Source organism: Silene latifolia, chromosome 4 (assembly GCF_048544455.1).
Source record: "Silene latifolia isolate original U9 population chromosome 4, ASM4854445v1, whole genome shotgun sequence".
Taxonomy (NCBI): domain Eukaryota; kingdom Viridiplantae; phylum Streptophyta; class Magnoliopsida; order Caryophyllales; family Caryophyllaceae; genus Silene; species Silene latifolia.
Genome location: NC_133529.1, coordinates 42333657 through 42341316, shown reverse-complemented (window position 1 = coordinate 42341316; position 7660 = coordinate 42333657).

Sequence of the window (7660 nt, the reverse complement as noted above, 5' to 3'; positions counted from 1 at the left end):
TTGTTCTTAATGACAAAACAAAAACCGTCCATGTCTAGCATGGCGATTGAAATAATGTTTTTAGAGAGTGTAGGCACATAAAAACAATTATGCAAATACAACTCAAATCCATTAGGCAAAGCTAAAACATAAGTTCCTTTGGATTCGGCCGCTACCCGAGCTCCATTTCCAAGGCGTAGATCCACATCTCCCTTGATAAGCCTCTCCACATCTCTTAAACCCTGTAAATGATTACAAAGGTGAGAACCACAACCGGTATCTAGTACCCATGTCGTAGTGGAAGTATAATTTATATCAATAACATAAATTTCTTTAGGAATTGTACCTTTTGGAGTAATGAGTCCTTCCCTTATATTTCGCAAATATACGGGACAATTCCTAAGCCAATGTCCTATGCCATAGCAATAATGGCACTCATCATTAACTTGCTTGAAGTTTTTGATTTTCTTTCCTTTCTTCTTGAACCTTTTGCCCTTGGAAGCAAGAACTTGATTGCTTGAGCTCCCACTAGCTTTGGCATCTTTATCTTCCAGAGACAAAGACCCTATAGATTGTATGAGGTAGTCTTCCTGAGACGGACTCACACGAGGTCTAGTAGTAGTAGGTGGTTTAGAAGAAGTGATGAAGTTAAGGTTTCCATCCGAACTTATCCCAAAATGAAGTTCTCTAGTTGTATCGAAATCATTGTTGGAGCAAATGTCGTCAAGAACATTGTGGTAAGACTCAATAGTTATTGGTGCGGTAGCATTTGTTGGATTCATTGTAAAAAAACTACAAATATGGAGGAAAAGGAAATATTAACATTTCTCTTTTTAAATCATACTTGTAAAAATTGACAAGATATGAACATTTAAATAGTGACCTCTACCCAACTATTATAAATGATTCCAAGACCCAAATTCATATCAACTTAGGCACGGGATAGCCGATGCAACCCTTATTAATATAACTCGGTGGATTAACGTTTAATCGATTATACTTTTAGAACTCTTGGTCGATAAAATTACTCTAATATTTATCTATAGCCCAGAACACATGCGACTTCGGTCACGAATATTTTCGTTGAGGTCAACCCAAATTTCGAATAAATGTGTCCATGATCCAAATTCACGTTAATTTGGGCACGGGATGGCCGATGAAACCCTCATCAACACGAATTCGGTGGATAGACATTCATCACCCACTTCCCCTACGTAACAAGGTTTGTACCCCGGGATGGCCGAGTGCACTCCCTCGCGAAATAGGTTTTCATGGTTTCTACTATTTGGTAAGGCTATGTCTCAATTAATTGTTTTAGCGAGAGGTCATGTCAATTTATTATCTATCACGTTTTAAGTGAACTAAAGCGGTGAACTACGATAATTCTAATTGACACGGTCGATAAACTCGATAAAGAAGATGAAGATCCATGTTTTAGTTATGGCGATTTAGCGATGCATGCGACATAAAATAAAATGCAAGCATAAAAATAAATAAATTCTAGTATGGCCTTTCCTAAAATAGAAAAACTATTTAACTATTACAGATTCGGAAACTAACTCCATTGGTCCCTTGAACTTCGGTTGTGGCACGCATCTCGAGGTAACACCGTCTTTATGTATCGCCATTCTTGAAGAAATCCGTCTTTGGGAACTCCGGAATGAATAAAATTACATAATAAATTACATAATTTCCTATTATACATTTGTAACTAAAATAAAATAATTCTATTAAATTACAAAACGGTGATACGAGATCACAATAAAATTACAACCGAATCGATATTCCCATACATTTCGGGAAATACCAATTAAATCTAAGGCCATACTAAGTAAAATTACATAATTCAAAAATTACATAAATTAAAATTATGACAATCATAAAGAAAATGCAGCATTATAATATGTATGAACATGCTCAATTTTATGCTAAATCGCCTTTAATTAGCCAATATCGTATATTACTCGGTTTTTACGGATTTGCGTGATTTCAACATTTTATAATCACAAAAATACATAAATTCATATTTATGCATAAGTTAATTACCCTAACCTCTTAGGACTCAAAATTTAGTCTTCACTAATAATTTGACCATAATTAACCCATATTTATAAAATTGTTCATTAATGGACTAAAAATTACAAAAATAAGCTATAAACTTCAAATAAATCACAAAATTTCAAATAAATTCAAAATTTGAAATTTAAACTCATGAACATTCTGGAAAAATACCATGACACTCATAATGTTCAAAATCTTAGGTTAAAAATTTCGAAATTTTTCCGGAAAAACAATGTTGCGGTTTATCGATTTTAACTTAAATAATCATAAAAACATGGAAAAATTATATTCATTAACTTTTCAATTTTAGATCTGAAAAAGATAATAAAATGCAACATAGACGTTTTCCTAAGTCATAGATTATGTTTTATTAATTTTTCACTAATAATGTCACTATTTATGCTATTTTTCTTCAAAAATCCATAAATCATGCAAAAAGACTTCTTTATAGCCAATTATTTTACACACATCTTGTAAAATTTCATGTGACAACATATTAAATTTCTATGACCAGATTCGAAATTTAACTCATATTAACCTATTTTTCACCTAAATCCGAATTTAATAATGAAAAATCCATTTTTCGAGCATAACAAGTCCAAAAATTATGAAAATTTACAGGTTATCTCAAAAAAATATATGTGATAACATATCCAAAAATCACTGGAAAATTCGAAGTATAGTTAATTTTAGACCAAAAATGACATTTTTACTCATAAAATCATATTTAAATGCCATTATTGTATTATATGAACAATAAAAATCCGTAAAATTAACCAAAATATCCTAAAACATTTTAGGACCAGAAATATTAACATGCATGAATTAATTTCGTGATATATCATAATAACACAAATTTTCAAGTTTTATATGTTATTCTTATAACTCGGAAAAACTTTTAACCGATTTGCATGCAAACAACCGTGGCTCTTGATAACGATTGAAAGAAAAGTAGATCTAAATACATACATATTCATATATGTTATGATTTAATTTGTCATAAAATTAAACATGGATTTTATGCATGCAAACAAGTGAGAAAAAATAGAGGAGAAATCATGTTCTTACATTGGATGTTTTCGGTTCAAATGGGCACAAAAGAAATCTCCTTTTCTTTTGTTCTTGAGCTTTCCTTATGGATGAACAAAGATCCAAGTGTAGGATCTTTCCCAAGGATTTATACCCAAGGCTTACTCTTAATTAAAATCAATATTATGTATACTAGGTAATATTAATTTTATAAGAAAAATGACCCAAAAATATTTGGTTTTTGGCTCCCAAAACCGGTTGGGAGAGAGAGGAGATGGAAGATTAATTTCTCTTTCTAAAACTTAGTTTTTTGAGATGAATGAATAATATTATCACCCACACATTCATATGGTGAATCATAATCAAAAATAAGCAAAAGAACCCTTGTTCTTTTCTAGGTGAAACCGGTTGGGAGGAAGAGGAAGGCCAATGCATGGGCTAGGTGCTCTTCCACAAGAAGCACTAGGTATGCATGCCTAGTTGTAAAAAGAATGATTACATCTTCCACTACTCTAATTAACATTATAAGAATATGTTAATTATGTCCAATATTTCGGTCCAAATGGATAACATGAAATCCATTTTATTTTTGTCAATTGTCAATATGTCACATGTCATATGTAACATAAATTTGTTATGTATTTTTAACATATTAAAAATCAACGTATTAATAAAAATAAGTCATATACAAAAATCGACTTAGTAATTCACAATTACTTGTACCAAAATATTTTACCGTTTATAAATCACAACAGATTGTATTTATAATAATTCATTCAATTTCAATTGTTTCTTTAAACAATAATTTCGTCCGAGTAATGATACAATTCGATTACTCAGACCGTATCTCATTTAATCACATTTTAATGTGATACGTAAATTTTACTTCCAAAATCATCCGTCAATTTTTCAAGTAATTTAATTAACTCGTAACATTATACGATTAATTAAATGATCAATTAAGAGTGTTGCCCTATAGGTATGACCTAGGGGGTCAACTGATCAACACCGTCGCACGACAGTAATGTCAAACTCTAGTCAGCCAATCATTACCGATATATGTTGACCAGTTGACAGTAAAAATTACTTCCCAATTGTATTCTTTAAAATGAGATTTAATAATGATATTTAAATCATGTGATCGCACTATTGTTGAGGACACATTTCCCAACAATAACCCCATCAAGCCTTAACTCCACAAAATCAAGCTCCAGAGATTTGTTCATCAAAGCCTCTTATTTCCGAGCTCCACATTCCAAATATCCAATCCTGTTTCACCTTGACCTAGACACGGAGTCTTCAAATACTTTACTACCCGGGACGGGACATACCCGTATCATCCTTAGGGTCCGTTGAGTGTGCTCACATGACAAGGAAATCTTTACAATCTTAATTATACCTCTTTGGTCTATGATCATAGAGAGTTATCTCAAATCGATTCTTCGAGTCACCAAAGGAAATTACCCTCGTGACCCATACACTTTAAGCCCCTGACAGCATAGCTTAAGCCAGCTCAGAACTACGATCTAGTTTGATTTCACTTCACGTGAATACGTAGGCAGTCCTCAAGGACACAACCATCTCAACTATCAACTTTCAACCTCAATTATCAACCATCTCAACCATCAACTTTCAACCTCAATTATCAACCATCTCAACCATCAACTTTTAATTATCAACCACCTCAACCCTCAACTTCCAACCTCAATTATCAACCACCGCAACCCTAATCTTTCAACCTCAACCATCAACTATAAACCTCCCAACCACAATTTCCATTTTTCACCTCTTTACTGGGGGCTCCTTCTTGTCGCCCAGTCTCCTTTTTACCAAAATCCAGAGTCATCTTCTCATCCTGGGGGCCTCTCTTCCGAGATGACACCCTTCCTTTATCCCGTCCTTTTATTCTTCGAGTCGCATTTAAGTCAAGCTAGTGCTTGGTCCGGCCAATGACAAAGGTCTTAGATCAATTCTTCAAGTTATCGTGCCTCAAAAGGGGTCTCTTTTACAGCAAACGATGTCAAACGATATCCAAGTAGACAACTGATCCATGGCTCATACCATACCTTTATATATCCCCATCATTCTTGCGATTCTTCAACCTTTAGAATTGATACGTGTTGTCACCCACACTTGGCTAGGGGTTGTGCATGCTTAGGCAAAGTCTGTCAAATTCATCTATGTGTCGCGTCAAGGCAAAGTCAGTGTTGCGTCAGTCTGTCATCTTGCGTCCTAGTGAGTCGATGCGTGTTATGTCATGCGTCTAAAGCCCATTGGATATGCATAACGCATTACAAGCAACGAATCCAATGTTAAGCAATTTTATAAAGAAAAGAGTTTTTAAAATTTGTGTGTTTCCTCATGTGCTATGTGTTATTTTCCAATTAGATTGCGATCTTGTGTGGCTACTAACTATGCAGGTGAGTATAAGAAGCATAGCTCGCTCTAAATGGGGGCTTCGCCCAAGTCTTCATTCTCCCCAGCGACAGTCAAGATATTCCCTAGCAGTATTCTCAGTGATGCTCAAGATTACTTCCATGATGATCAAGATGTTCCTAATCATCGGTGTGTTCCCAGCGAGAGTTCGTTACCGCTTACAGCCCACGTATTTCTCAGAAACAGAATTCACTTGAGACCGACGCAAGCATATTTAACCTCAAGTTTTTTGCCAAAGTTCGCTTGAGACCGACGCAAGCAGATTCCCCAGTAGTTTCTACCGACGTCCTGCTACCCTAAATATTATTGTTTCCTCACGGAGTTCAGGAAAGGCGTCGTTCTCCAGAAGTTCCCAAACCAAACCTCCTTCCTTAGGTATGTAAACCCAAAGTTAGGATTCCTACCCCTAGATTTTAGATCCCAAAATAGCTTCCCTTAGGTTCGTAAACCTGAAAGCTCCCATACCAAATGTCCTTAGGTTCAGAAACCCGTAAATCTTTTTGAAGTTCTCATACTTTTTCCTTAGAAAGCATGGATGTGTGCGTTCAAAACAAGAATTAGTAACCCAGTAGTTCCTAGACTTAACCTTAGGATCCCAATTCCTCTTAGGTTCATAAGCCTTTAAGTTCCCATACCAGCTAGTCCTTTAGGTTCATACACCCAGCTTGTTAGGTTCCCAAACTCCCTAGAGTTCACACACTTCTATCATTTCTATTCTTTAGGATCACACTCCCTTAGAGTTCTTACACTCAAACCTTTGTTACCCCTTAGGTTGAACTTATATTTGACCTCCTTCCCGTCGATGTTTTCCTTTAGGGCCCCAACCCTACCACAATCCTTATATATATTTTAGGTCTTACGCTCAGCTTCTACCCACCTCCGAAAACATCTCAGGAAAGAACTCTTAGGTATGATTTCTTCTTATGGCTGGCGAGCTTCCTTACGTAGTCTAATGGACTTTAAATGACCCTCCCCCGATAGTTGACAGTCTCTAAAATGCTCCTGACGACAGGTCATTGGCTCAAACCCCTTGAGCCGCCTCGCGTCGCCATAGTGTTCAGGTTGTAATCTTCGATTGACATGAAGGCTATACTTTGACTTTTGCATTGTCAAAGCCTCAGTCAAAGTGGGGGCTCTGTAGACACCTCATTTCTGCACCTCCCGCCAACCACCCAATGATGATTGGGCCGCATGTTTGATTATGCGGAGCAATTTATGACATTTCGTAAGTTCGTCGACACGTGATCGCTCAAACAGTCGACTCAACCTCATGGTCGTTATCTAGGTGTTATTACGGTCATTTTGACAGTAATTATAGTACATTTGGAGTCTGGATCAAAAACCGTTTCCATTTTCTAAAACCGTCTAAAACCCGAGTCGAAATGTTAATTCCGGAGTAATATTCCTAAATTTAATCTTTTATCATGGAAATATCTACCTTGCGGAATAAGGAAGCTCACATCTTCTCTAATTCCTAAAATCAGCCGCGGAAATCTTTCTTGCTGAGGAGGAAACTACTCAAGACCGAACGTAGCAGCTACCGTGCCTCTTGGGAAGGTCGCAGTTCCTCCTGCGCCTCTTCCTGGGCTGCTTTTTCTCTAGTTTCCGGATTTTCTCCAGCTTCCTTTCCTAATTTTACCCTTACCATAATTCCTCCGTGTGATTAGTATAAATAGAGGCCTCCGCCTCACATATTATTCACCCTTACCATATTATTCTCGCTTCGTCAAACATGTAAGTCTGAGGGTGTAAAACCCAATTTATTTATTTATTTTATTTTATATCAATTAATGTACAAGTTTATGTCACGATTATGTTTAAAACCGTTTTCAAAATCATGTTTTAAAACCCTTTTGACGAAACAGCAGAGAGACACCATCGAGAAGAAACGCAACAGCAGTTGCGCCATCTGGTACAGTCACAACACTTCCTGCGCCTCTTCCATAGGCTGCTTAGCCATTGTTTCTCTTCTTCTTCTTCCCTGTTTCCTCTATTTCATTCGAAGGCTCGATTTTCTTCCGTTTTCTTCTTTATTTCCTTTCAAGTTTTCTTTTATTTATTTACAACTTTATTTTACAAAATACTTTTAAAATATAATCCGACCTAAATCCCTTGTAATTCTATATTTGCGGGTTTTCGTCATTAAATTCGAACC